This window comes from Triturus cristatus, chromosome 9 (genome assembly GCF_964204655.1).
Source record: "Triturus cristatus chromosome 9, aTriCri1.1, whole genome shotgun sequence".
Lineage (NCBI taxonomy): Eukaryota > Metazoa > Chordata > Amphibia > Caudata > Salamandridae > Triturus > Triturus cristatus.
In genome coordinates this window covers 970,432,240-970,445,929 of record NC_140592.1, presented here as the reverse complement: position 1 = coordinate 970,445,929, position 13,690 = coordinate 970,432,240, and positions in this window count along the sequence as shown.

The window sequence follows — 13,690 nt, the reverse complement described above, 5'->3', positions numbered from 1 at the left end:
AGAGATTGTCCAAGTTATGTAGTGATGAGGCCAATACAGGAAGTAGTAAGTTGGTAGTTTATTAGCTACATGAACAGCAGAGAGGGAGGACCCACTCTGCCAACAGCTCCAGCCTGAATGTAATCACATCATTCCTAGGTAACCATGTAAACGTTCTAGAATACTTACACATCAGAGTACAGATAAGCTGCAGTATAACAGAGTAAACAAGCTGCAGTACAACATATCTTCTCTTCTTCCAAATAACAAAAAAAAAAAAAAAAAACTAAAACAAAATCAAAAGAAAACTATAACAAAAAAAAAATACAAACTTCATGACCTTTACCTAGCAGGTTTAACAATCTTTCTTGAGCTTTTCCTCAGATGTACTTGATCAAACACAGGAGCAGAGTTCTTTGTTGGATGAGAAACAATAGTACTGTCACGAATCTTAACCACTCTATTGAGGTTTCACCAATGCCCCCCATCAACCATAACCGCATTACCAAGAACTTTAATGACCTTGACAGGACGACTAAGTTTGCTGTCACCTTTCTTAGCATGAAGACCACTTTTGATTTTGACAGTATTCCCCACTTCTAGGGAAGTTAATTTAACACCTTTTCTGTTTGGATTGAGATGCGGACATATTATCACTCACTAAGGATAACAAATGAGCAACATCTGATTCAGACTAGGCCTGGGCTAAATTTCCGTTTCGCTCTCGAAACCTGCGATAATTTGACATTTTCGCGTTCCGCGGAGAGCGCGAAAATGTCAAAATTTCCGCATTCCGCAGCTTAGCGATGATTTGTTTCTTGCTCGCGCTGTAAAATAATACATTCTCACGCGCGCGCGCGATCGCCTTACCTGAATCCCCGCGTTCGCCGACAAGTTTTCCCGATCCGGTCGCGTTCTCCACGAGATGTTGGATTGTTGGTAGCCATTTGCGCTGTCTCGCGACAGTTCGCGCCCGCAGTATTGGTCGCGCGATCACGTCTTTCTTCTCGCAATCATGCACTGCGAGAAGAGTGAAAACAAGATGGCCGCGCCCACGAGCAACCGCATGGGTAAGTTGGTGAGCCGCAACCACACAGAAAATACCGCGAACGGGCGGGAAAAAAACTTCCGCATCTTCGCGATATTTCCGCGTGTTTGCGGAGATTTTTAACATTTTCGCGATAATTTGCGAAAGTCACTTTCGCAAATTCCGCCCACTCCTAATTCAGACCTAACCCATCTGCTCATCGAAGCAGGTCTAAAACTGGTGTTTGGTTTATGTCCTCTCAACAACTCAAAAGGTGAAATTTTGGTAGCAGAATGGGGTGTAGTTCTGTAAAACCAAATCATGGCATTAAGTGCTTTGCAAACATTATGACCCCCAGTTCTAGCCCACTTGACACACTCCCCCACCACCCGATTCATTCTCTCAACTAAACCGTTGCTTTGTGGGTGATAGAGTGAGCTTTTATGGCGTTTTACCCCACTATCCTTTAGAAGAGATTCGAATTCAGTACTGACAAATTGTTTCCCATTATCCGAAATCAATATTTCAGGAAAACCCTCTCTCAACCACACTTCCTTAAGAAACTCTATGACTGCAATTGTGTTGGCATCTTTCACCAATTTGATCTCAGGCCATTTGGATGTGTAATCCATTAAAACAAGTATAAAACGAGGTCCACCTGGGAGAACCTCATAAGGACCCATCACATCAATTCCCAATTTGGACCAAGGGCTTTTAGGGCACTCAATGGGCATTAATGGAGGAACAGACACTTTTAAACTTTTGTCAGAGGAGCCACATACACAACAACCGGACACCATAGAATCTATCTCAGCATCCATACCCGACCACCAATAAACATCCCTGATGCGCCGCTTTGTAAGCGTTGAGCCCAGATGACCCTCGTGAGCTCTTTCAATAATAGTTTTGCGGAAAAGAGCCGGAGGAACAAACTTATCACACCTGAGTAGCAACCCATCCTCAATGGAAAGTTTCTCCTCAACCTTCCAGAAAGATTGCAGAGCAGGAGAAAGTACCTTTTCTCTTGGCCACCCGTTCCTGACAAAATTAGTCACTTCACGTAATACATAATCAGATCCCATTGCTTGTATCCAATCATCCTTAGAACCTAGACTTAAGTCAGGTAAGTCAAGTACAGAAACCAAACAATCATCACAATCCTCATTTGAAAATTCCTCAAGACTCACATCATCACTCTCACTGTACTTGATGGGAAAACGGGATAAAAAGTTCGCCCTCCCATTCTTCCCACCAGGAATATGCTGTACTGAGAACTGGTATTGTAAACGTTTAGTAACCATGCACATGATCCTAGGAGAACAGCATTTACTTACACTTCCACCCAAAATGTTTACCAAAGGCTTGTGATCTGTCAAAAGCATGAACCTCTTTCCCCAAACATAAGGTCTAAACTTTTCAATAGCCCATGTACAGGCAAGTAACTCCTTTTCGATGACCGAATACTGAAGTTCAGGAGTTCTCAGTACCCTTGACGCAAAACAAATAGTGCTTTCAATATTGTTGTCAATTTGAGTTAATGTCGCACCTATGCCTACTTGGCTCGCATCAACAGTGACGCAACATGGCAAACTTGGGTCAAATGGTTTAAGTACAGGACCATCACTCAAAGCGGACTTAACAAACTTAATGGCCACAGCACAATCATGACACCAATCAAACTTAACTCCCTTTTTTAACAGGTTGCTTATAGGACGGACAATAATTGCAAAGTTTGGTATGAAGTGAGAATAGTACTCACACAAACCCAATAGCGACTTAACTCCTGCTTTATCTACTGGGTCAGGTGACTCCACTATAGCTTGAAGAAGACCCGGTCGTGGATTGACCCCTTCTTGGGATATAACATGTCCCAAATATTCGAATTTAGAGCATAAAAATGTACACTTGGCTTCCTTTAAAATCAAACCCCTTATTTTAAACATAGTCAATACCTTTTCTAAAGCAAGATTATGAGAAGCAACATCTTTTCCAAAGATAAGAAAATCATCTTGAAATACAAGGACACCAACAACATCTCTGCGAATGCTGCTCATTATCCTCTGAGAAACGGATGCTGCAGACCCAAGCCCAAAAGGCATGCGACAGTAGCGAAAAGTTCCCAGGGGAGAAACAAACGCAGTTAGATGGCATGACTCAGGATCGAGTTCTACTTGATGGTACGCACTGGCTAAATCTAATTTGGAGAAGTACCGTGCTCCTTTTGTTGATGAAAATAAATCACTGATTTTGGGTAAAGGGTGGGAAATAAACCCATATCTCCTTGTTCAGAGACCTCAAGTCCACACAAACGCGAAGATCTCCTCCCCGTTTTCTCGCAACGGCCAATGGAGAAAGCCATAATGAGGAGTCTGTAGGTTCAATTATTCCTTTGGCACACAACTCCTTTAATTCTTTTTCTAAGTCTTCCCTTACGCTGAAAGGAACTCCTCTCAGTTTGTGCTTAATGGGAAGAGCACCCTCTTTTACAATTATCTTGTGTCTGAACCCCTTAATTTCCCCAATTCGTTACTGAACACCTCAGGGTACTTATTTTTCCATTCCAAACTGAAATCTTCGCAACCAACAACTAATACTTGTTCTTTTTCACCAGGTTTTAGTATCATGCCGAAGAGTCCTTGATGAAACCAACCTAAAATATTAAGACCTTTTACAGCAACATAAATTTTTCCTTGAATTCTTCTTCCTTTAAATTGTAACTCATCTTCAAAATAACCCACCAAATCTATTCTACGTGCTTCAAAAGAGACAGGAGAACGATCAGGAGGGCATAAGGATTGGGAACCATTTCACGTCGCTTCGAACAATTTCTGAGTGATCATAGTGATCTTTGCCCCAGAGTCAACCAAAAACTTCACAGTGTGTTCTCCAATCTTGATATCAACAATGGGATCAATGCACAAGGATGGATCGCCTGTAACAACATTTGGGGAAAAGTTAGACTTGACTGAGTCTAACTCATTCTCACTCCTTACAACAGAGACAACTTCTAAATCTGACTCTCCATCAGATTCCACACTACAAACCGATGGTTTGTTTACATTCTTTTTTTTTTAAACATACTTTCGCAAAGTGCCCCATCCTTTTACAATAGTTACAGATGACATTATTTGCAGGACAGCGTGAGCCTTTGACGTGTGGAGGATTGCCACATCTAATGCACATATTTTTCGAAACTGGTTTAACTGAATTATTACTATCCGAGTTAGACTTGGAAGGTTGATGGACAGACTGTACAGGCTTACCACGATGTTTAGGATTACTATTAGTACTGACAGCATTAATGGCATCTTGTGGTTTGTCATCAAGTTCTTTAAGAGAGACCATAGAAATCGCTATACTTTTTGGAATTTTTATAATTTCATCAAGTGACGGATCTCCCAGAGTTAACAATTTTTGGCAAATGTTTTTGTCCTTGCATTGACACACAAACTGGTCTCTAATTAATTGATCTGTGAAATTTTCAAACTTACACTCAGCCGCCAGTCTGCGCAAAACTGAGATGTAACCGTCAACATCTTCTCCTTCCATTTGCTTTCTCTTAAAAAACTTGTGCCTCAATACCATAAGGATCGGTTGCTTGTCAAACCTTGTTCTCAATTTAATGACAGCCTACCGATGTTCGTCAATCCCATTTAATTCTTCTTGTGATAGAGAAGGTAAATGTTTATGAATTGATCCCCCTTCAAATCCTAAGGAGTGCAGAAGAATACATTTCCTCCTCTCTGCCCTAAAACGTAACGCACCAATGGCTCCTAAATATGTTTGGAAAGCGTCATACCAGATTTCCCATCTGACAGGAGGATCACCAGGTGATTCTAGAAATGAAGGCGGAGGATTGACAGATTGCATAGTGCACAATTCTGCTAGGGTTGGAAAGTCTGGGAGAGAAATTGTGCCTAATAGCAATTAAGTCAAAAATGGAATGAAACCAAGAATGTACCTGTTGTCTTGAACATCAGATGTAAATGTTTTTCTTATATATTTTTTTATATAACCTCTACTTTGAAAAAACGAAAGAAACAGTAAGGAGTTACTATCTACTCAGGTATTAGCTTAAACATTGACACATTTGTAACCCAAAAATGAAGGATTTACTTATTGCACTTTTAACACATAACTGTATCTGTCATTTACTTTATTACTGCATCTGACACTGAATTACCATATTATTTTGGTGTGCGTGTCACCGAGGATAAATAACAGGCCTAAAAATGTAATTGTATCAAAATGTAGTATGGTGTGGTTGTCACCGGTAAAAATGACACACACGTTGTTGAAGCCAGTAATTATGTCATGGTGTGTGTGTCACCGAGTAACAGCCTACGCGCAAATATCTTCTTCTTTACTTTTTTTGTCTTTAAAACGAGTAGTTTACAATGGCACGATCAAATTGGTGTGCATGTCACCGAGATTCATTAGACACGCGTTGTTGAAAAGGTTAATAACAATGGTGTGCGTGTCACCGACAAACAGAGACACGCGTTGCCCAGGAGACTGTATGCACGCAAGGTGTGCGTGTCACCGGCGAATAGAGACCCGCGTTTCCAAGGAGACTGTTTAAACTTTCCTCCGCCAATGAGAATAGACATTAGAGATGATGTCAGACGTGACGGCACGTTGATTCCATGGAGGAAAGGAAGCAAGATGAGCACGCTGCCCCAAAACGCTGCTACAAGACACGAAGGCTCGAGATGAAGGTGAGCGCGCTGTTGGTTGAAGGTAAATACAAAGCTTTGCCTTTGGGAGCGTGAGTGAGGTGAGCGCGCTGTTGTTTGTAAATAAATACAGAGCGTTGCCTTTGGGAGCGCGAGGAGATGAGCGCGCTGATAGTTGAAAGTAAACTTTGGAAGCGCGAATGACAGTTGAAGTAATATGCTGAAAGTTAAATTAAGCTGAAGCTTTACAGCATAGTGAGCAATGAAAACGCAGCAGACAGCATTCTTGGCAGAGAATAAAGGTGATAATTTGCCATTTCATTAAATGACAGTTTACTGACAGAAACGTACAATCTTCGAAGATGCCTTCTTTGACACGAGGATTTGATAAGAAGGTCAATCTTGTTATTGTTTTGTCAGTAACGGTAATTTTTTGACAAATGGAAGACAGATGAAACAAAAGTCAATATTGACAGGCAGTCAATGAACAGCTGGAGATACTGTTAAGTGCTGTTGTGATCAGGACAACTGTCTCCTTAATAGATAAAGAGGTCACAGCAGCGCAGCGCAAATAGAAAGAATATCTTTCAAAAGGAGTCAGCAGGAGTTCTCCAGAAGTAGAGATGGCATAATTTGATTGAAGAATTTTCTCATTGAAAGGTTCTCAAAATGGCTGCATGGGTTCTTCTATGTAGCTAAAAATCATCGCCATAATTTTGTAGTGATGAGGACAATACAGGAAGTAGTAAGTTGGTAGTTTATTAGCTACATGAACAGCAGAGAGGGAGGACCCACTCTGCCAACAGCTCCAGCCTGAATGTAATCACATCATTCCTAGGTAGCCATGTAAACGTTCCAGAATACTTACACATCAGAGTACAGATAAGCTGCAGTATAACAGAGTAAACAAGCTACAGTACAACAAGGGAACAGCAGGGAACACACATTGATGAATGCTTGGCTTACCATCTGTTGAAGGCACAGCTCAAGACCAAGGTGTTGTAGAGTGCCAGGCTTACTCTCACTGAGGGCACAGCTCGGGAACCAACTGGAAGGCTGATGAGGGCGACCGGTGTATAGGTCACTGGTGGGGCTGATGTGGCATTTTGAAGGTAGTACGCAGACCAGGTACTGAAAAAGATTGCTCGAGGTTCCCAGACACTTCCACTTGAACTTGAGAGGTACAGTTCGCAGGATCTTTCTTTAACTTGTCGCCAATAAAATTATTGGGTTTCTGTGATTACTATTCTCAGTTCATACCAAACTTTGCCACTATTGTCCGTCTTATAAGCAACCTGTTAAAAAAGGGAGTTAAGTTTGATTGGTGTCATGATTGTGCTGTGGCCATTAAGTTTGTTAAGTCCGCTTTGAGTGATGGTCGTGTACTTAAACCATTTGACCCAAGTTTGCCATGTTGCATCACTGTTGATGCGAGCCAATTAGGCATAGGCGCGACATTAACTCAAATTGACAACAATATTGAAAGCACTATTTGTTTTGCGTCAAGGGTACTGAGAACTCCTGAACTTCAGTATTCGGTCATCGAAAAGGAGTTACTTGCCTGTACATGGGCTGTTGAAAAGTTTAGACCTTATGTTTGGGGAAAGAGCAACCCCCAAGTGCTATGATTGCCAACAGGAAGGGCAGTTCAAAGGGATGGCAAGTGGGTAAAGAGTCCACCATTAGGAAGTCACTGAAGCTGCCTAGAGTAGCACTTGGGTAAGAGATTGTCCAAGTTATTAGGGGTGAAAGTAGAGAGGTTACCCTAGTGTGCCTGGGTGATGGAGAAATGCTACAGAGAACTCACATACCAAGCAATACAAGGAAGTACAGGCAGTGGGTTTCCATCAATGGGCAGAGGGTGGAAACTCTCAGAGAGGCACTGAAGCCAGCATGACAGCTGTCATATGTCATCTGGTGACCTCAGAGCAGGTAGTCTCTAATACAATCCACCACGTTTTTGCAGTCAACAACTGTGAGAATCACTATCCAGTAGCTCTAGTTTCCTTTGAGTTGGGGGGGTCTCAGGTTCTTTAATGGTAGCTGTGAGTCCGTCCATGCTTCTTGATTGTCTGCTTGAGTGCAGAATCTGGAAGGAGGTGGAGCACAGGTTACACTTGGACCTGTTAGGGTTGCCTGAGTGGCTGTGTCTGATCAAATGGTCCATGGCTGCCCTAGAGCTTAGTCAGAAGGACCTGGGGGCTGGAAGAATGGCCCAGGTGCCTGCCATAAAGAGGAAGGGCAAGGGGCATGGGAAACTCACTCCTGAATCTCCCACAGTCCAGGAGGAGGCTTAACCTGAGGTGGGAGTCCCAGAGCCTACATGGGAGGACATTGCTGACCTGGGAAACCTACCTGAGTTGAAAAACTGGCAGCAGCAAGGGGATATCACCAGGGAGGGGTTCTGCAAGGCACTTATGGAGTGCCCTACTCTTAAGGGCCTATGGCAGAAGGCCAAGACTCAGGTGTAGGAAGCTGGCTCTGTATATGCTATACCAAAATTAGGTATAGTGTGCACAGAGTCCAGTGGAACCCCAAAGCTAGGCATAGTTAAAAGTAGATAGCACCTTACTCTCTATTTGTGGTCACGTGGGTGAGCAGTAAGGCTTTATCAGAGAGTAGTGTTAAGCATTTGTTGTACACACTCAGGCAAGAAATTATGTCACACACTCAAAGACTGAACTCAGACCAATTTGTTTGTATCAAAAATATTATTTTGTTATTTTATTTCTAGAACCAAGCCAAGCATGGTGTAGGTAAGTGAAATAATACTTTGCAAAATCTTTTGCAGTGATTTACAGTTCAATCATATATGAATTACAGAGCACAACTACTTGTGTATATATTATCTGACTTAGTAGTCAGTACGGTTTTAATAAACCCAAGAGCAAATACAATAAAAGTAAATAAAAAACAAATGTCAGTGGCGATTTAGTAAACAAATGGAAGATCCATAGGAGTCTTGATGTAGATGACTCGAAGTACAAGTTTGGAAAAGCAGACAGCCGACACGTGTTTCGTCGTGTTGGTATGACTTTTTCAAGGCTCGATATTGTTTATACAACTGTAACTCAAAATATTCTTCTGGAAGACCCCGTACAGTTTTCTAAGGATCTTGAGTGATCTTGGATCAATCAAATGACACCAGCAATCCTCTTTAGATATAGTGCATTGAAAAATGAGATATTTAGGATAGGTCAAAGCCTGTATTCTGGTGAGTTAAAAGTTGGAATTCAATAGTAGTCAGAATGTTGTAAGTTGAGCACTAAGAATGATGTTATCAAGCACCAAGATGTCCGCTGCAGTTCAAGACAACATCTGGTATGATGTAGAAGTTTATAAATTTGTGTTCGAATTCTAAGTAAATGGAAGGCTTGTGATTACAATTCCAAAGGACACATCATTCGATAGTGAGAGACCCGAACATCTTCATCAAACCCTGCGCGTCCTACTGCCCCATTACGCTTGTTTATACTTCCAGATTTACGCGCTTTAAAGTAAAGAGCATTGACAACAGCCAAGCTTTATTAACTACATGCAACCAACAAGAACCTCTTTCCTGTTGATTGCATTACTTTTCTACCTGAAAATCAACCACTCTGCATCGAGAACTTTATTTAGTTGCTCAAATGCAGTCGGCCAAACCCCTAGTGCATATTGCATCAAATCTTCCTGCACAATCCGATTTGGATAACTCACATTTATACACAGAGATGTGTGCCATATCGACTCTTCATTTTGTTCTGCATCAAAACATGCATCCTGCAATGGCAGTGTGTGTGTGTAAAGGTATAGGGCCTCTTAGGGTGGCACAATAAGTGCTACAGCCCTTAGAAGCCTTCCATGGCAATAGTGGTACCATTCACAAGGGACTGCAATGTGGCCAAAGAGTGCCAATTGGGTTTTGTCTCAATGCAGTTTAGAGAAAGAACATAGGCTCTGGGTACCTGGTTGGCAGGAACCCAGGGCACACTCAGTCAAAGTACAAACGTTTGGCAAAAATGGGGGTGACCATGCAAAAAGAGGGCACTTTCTTACACAAGGCAGCTGGCCAAACCTCTGATGATCACCTTATCTACCGGGATGATGGTCTTCTGAACCATGAAGGCCACTCTAATCAAAATTCAGCCTGACCCAAAAGTGTGGATACAATATTTACAAATGGTAGTGGTGGTCTTGTTGGAAGCACATCAGTCTCTGTGTGCATTATACATTGACATTACAGTATTGGTGCCCCTCAAGGTTAAGAATCTACACCCCACTATCTAAGGTGTCAGCCCACTGTGGCGCAGCCTTGAAAAAGTTACTCTGTAACAAAACACGTGTCGGCTGCCGGTCCAACACCTGACAGGAGGAACACTGTACTATGCCCTCCGTCTTTGAAACATAATGTTATTGCTTTTAAATATATGGTCAAAGTTATATGTTCCATTTACATATATTAAAGTGAACAGCAAGTAAAATATTGTTTGCTGGTGTGTCCAAATTGATTTGCATGTAGAATTACTTATGAATCAATACTGAACTGATTGGAGTGGCGAGGTTTATTTCCAAAAGTGTGGATGATGGAGTGTGTGGAGCTCAGGGCACTGCACAGCCATTAGTCTGGGCCCTATGGGGTGAAAGAGTGCATGAATGAGGTCACCTTCCTGGTGGACCTCAAGACTCCTAGGAACCCTTTAAGGGTTTTGCACATCAATCGTTTCAAGCCCCACTCTGAGGTAACCATTCTCTTGGTCATGGATGTTGGAGTGGAAGAAGAGAGTGAACCTCTCCCTGGCCTCCTTTTTCCTAAGAAGCAGGATAAGGCAGTGGAGGGTGTCAGCCTTTCCCCTACACTGACAGAAGAACAACAGAGAGACTGCTGCCAGTTGTTGAGGCAGTTTTCCTCTTCTTTTCCCTTTCACCAGGACTCACTACATGCTGTACCCATGATATTGACAAAGGGTTCAGCACACCTGTGAAAAGTAAAATCTAGAGGTTGTCTGATAACATGAGGTCCAGCATCAAGGAGGAAGTCTCCAAGATGCTGGAGCTAGGGATTATTGAGCCCTTAAACTGCCCTTGGTCCAGCGCAGTGGTGTTGGTCCCCAAAGATATGGGAGAGATGCCACCCCAGAATGTAGGTTCTGTGTGGACTACTGGGGGCTCAATGTGGTCACCAAGACTGAACCCCTTCCCCTGAGCTGATGAGCTCACCAATCGGCTGGGAGCTGCCAAGTTCCTCATCATGTTTAACTTAACTTCTGGGTACCGTACGATTGCCGTAACTGACTGAGCCAAAGAGAGGTCTGTGTTCTGTACCTCAGAAGGGCATTTACAGTTCTAGGTCATGCCCTTTGGGTTGAAGAACACTTTGCCACCTTCACGAAGCTGGTTAACCAGGTGCTGCCAAGGGTTGGAGTACTTCAGTGCCGCCTATCTAAACGATATTACAGTCTTCAGCTCTAGCTGGGAGGATCATCTGTACCAACTCAGGAAAGTACTTCAGGCTCTGCAGATGGCAGGCCTGACTGTCAAGGCCTGCACGTGTCAGATTGGGCAGGGTTCAGTGGTCTACTCGGGGCACCAAGTGGTAGGTAGCAAGGTGCAGTCTCTCCAGGCCAACATTGAGACCATTCTGACTTGGGAACAACACAAGACCCAGACAGAGGTGAAAGCCTTCTTAGGCCTCACTGGTTATTACAACAGATTTGTCAAGGGGTATGGCATCATTGTTTCCCCTTAACAGAGAAAGAAGCAGCCCAGCAGGTGATCTGGACGACAGCGTGCCAGAATATATTTGACAACCTGACAGAGGCTGTGCATAGCAGCCATGTTCAAGCCCTCTGACTTTTCAATGAGTTAATTGTGCAGACGGGAACCTCAGAGCATGACTAAGGAGCTGTGCTCTCACAGCTGAATGAAGGGGGCCAGGATCAACCTGTGACATTGATCTCTAGGAGGTTATTGTCCCTAAAACAGAGGTGGAGTTCAATGGAGAGGTAAGCCTTTGCAGTGGTCTGGGCACTGAAGAAGCTAAGACCATACATTTCTGGTGCTCACTTATGGGTTCAGACAGACCACAGACCTTTCAGACGGTAAGTGAAGATGAAGGGATAGGATCCAAAACTGTTGAGGTGGTCTATCTCCCTATAGGGAATGGATTTTGTGGTGGAACACCTTCCCGGAAAAGACCAGGCCAATGCTGATGGTCTCTCCAGGTTCTTCTGCCATAGTGGGGAGAACTCCCAAGGGGTTGGATAGTTCTCCCCACTTTCAGCTTGGGGGACACGTTTTAGAACTGGCATCCTTGGCATGGTTTCTCCTTGCCTTTTTGCCCCTTCTGTTTTGCTGACTTTATTTTTGCTGGCCTTAGGACTCTGCTCACTTTACCATGGCTAACCAGTGATAAAGTGCTTGTGCTCTCTCTTTCAAAACATTATAAGATTGGTTTATACCCAATGGACATATTTAATTTACCTACAATTGCTTAGTAAAGTGGCACTATGTATGCCCAGGGTCTGTTAATGGCCTGCTACTAGTGAGCCTGCAGTACGGATTGTACCACCCACTTAAGTAGCAATTTAAACATGTCTCAGACCTGCCATTGCAGAATGTGTGTGCAGTTTTAAACTGCCATTTTGACCTGCCTGAAAACTTTTGCTGAATAGCTCATCCACCATAGTGGACCAGACCCAACGCGCACTGCAATATGGCACACAGGCCACAATCTTCACAAAGTAATAAAAGTGAACTCTGCATGCAAATTCTTCACAAAAAGTTGAACTTGAAGATTCTCAGAATCAGGATGGTGTTTCATTCAGTCCATATACAAATGTTGCTCCACATTTGTGAAATTCATTGTTGACTGTACTCTCTTGTCTTCTATGTGCAGAATACATTCCAAAAAATACACCCAGTGCATTTCGGAAAAACAATCTCTTCTTCAGGGGTAACTGTGAAATTGAAAATGGATACGAAGAGGACTGTTGAGATAACAGTTTAAAAAATAATCAAAAAGACAATATGAAAAAGTGACATGTCATGTGAAAGAAACCTTCCTCACTTGTGAAAAGAAAGAATCTGTGAGTGTCTTGCCATATTTCAATTGTGAATGCATTGTGCCCCTTGCACAGACAGCTACACCAGGGATCAAAACACAACAACGGGTCCTAATATGGCGAAATCAGACAGCAATTCATACAGATGCGCGCACTGATAATGAACTGACCTTTCATGTTATCAAGTGCACCGTCCATTTTCAATTCGCGTCCCTCCCACATGGGAGCCTGCTGATACCAGCATGTAACAGTCCAGAATAGATGTTAATGTTAATACTCACTAACGGTAGCAGTTTACAAGAATATGAACCAAGTCACGTATTCTTGTATTAGCCAAGGAAAGTAGCAGCATGGCTCAGGAACAAGCAAACCTGCATAAAAAAACATATATTGAGACATTCAAAGCCTCAACTCAATCCTGTGAATCCCACTGTATGCAAAGAAACTGATTAGTTCCTTGCAAACCAGAAGCTGAGTCATAGTGGATAACGGGTGATGAGTCCCCGAGCTAAGTGAAATGATAAAGAGCCAGGCTCCTTTGCTCTCTCTGTTGAAATGAAAAAATGAATAGATATTCAAATAACAAAAGAAACACACAACATAACCGTCTTCCTGCAGACAAAGACAGGTCTAATTACCTTGTCGCAATTCCAAGCCCATGTACAATACTTTCCACTATACAGCGTACTTGAAAACAGTACCACACCACAATTGCTTTCAAACCGTTATGTAGCACGAAACACTTCCAGTGCACCCTATCATCGATGTTGAAAGCAGACAGGAGTAAGAAGGAATGACAGCCCAATTAGTGTGTGTTGGGCCTGGCCCTTTTTGAAGGGTTATCCCCAACCTTTTTTCCTTATTCCGCTTATTTATCTGACCCTCTTTTTGTTGGCTTTAGGACTCTAGGCACTTTGCTACAGCTAATCAGTGCTCTCTCTTTTAAACATGGTATGATTAGTTTA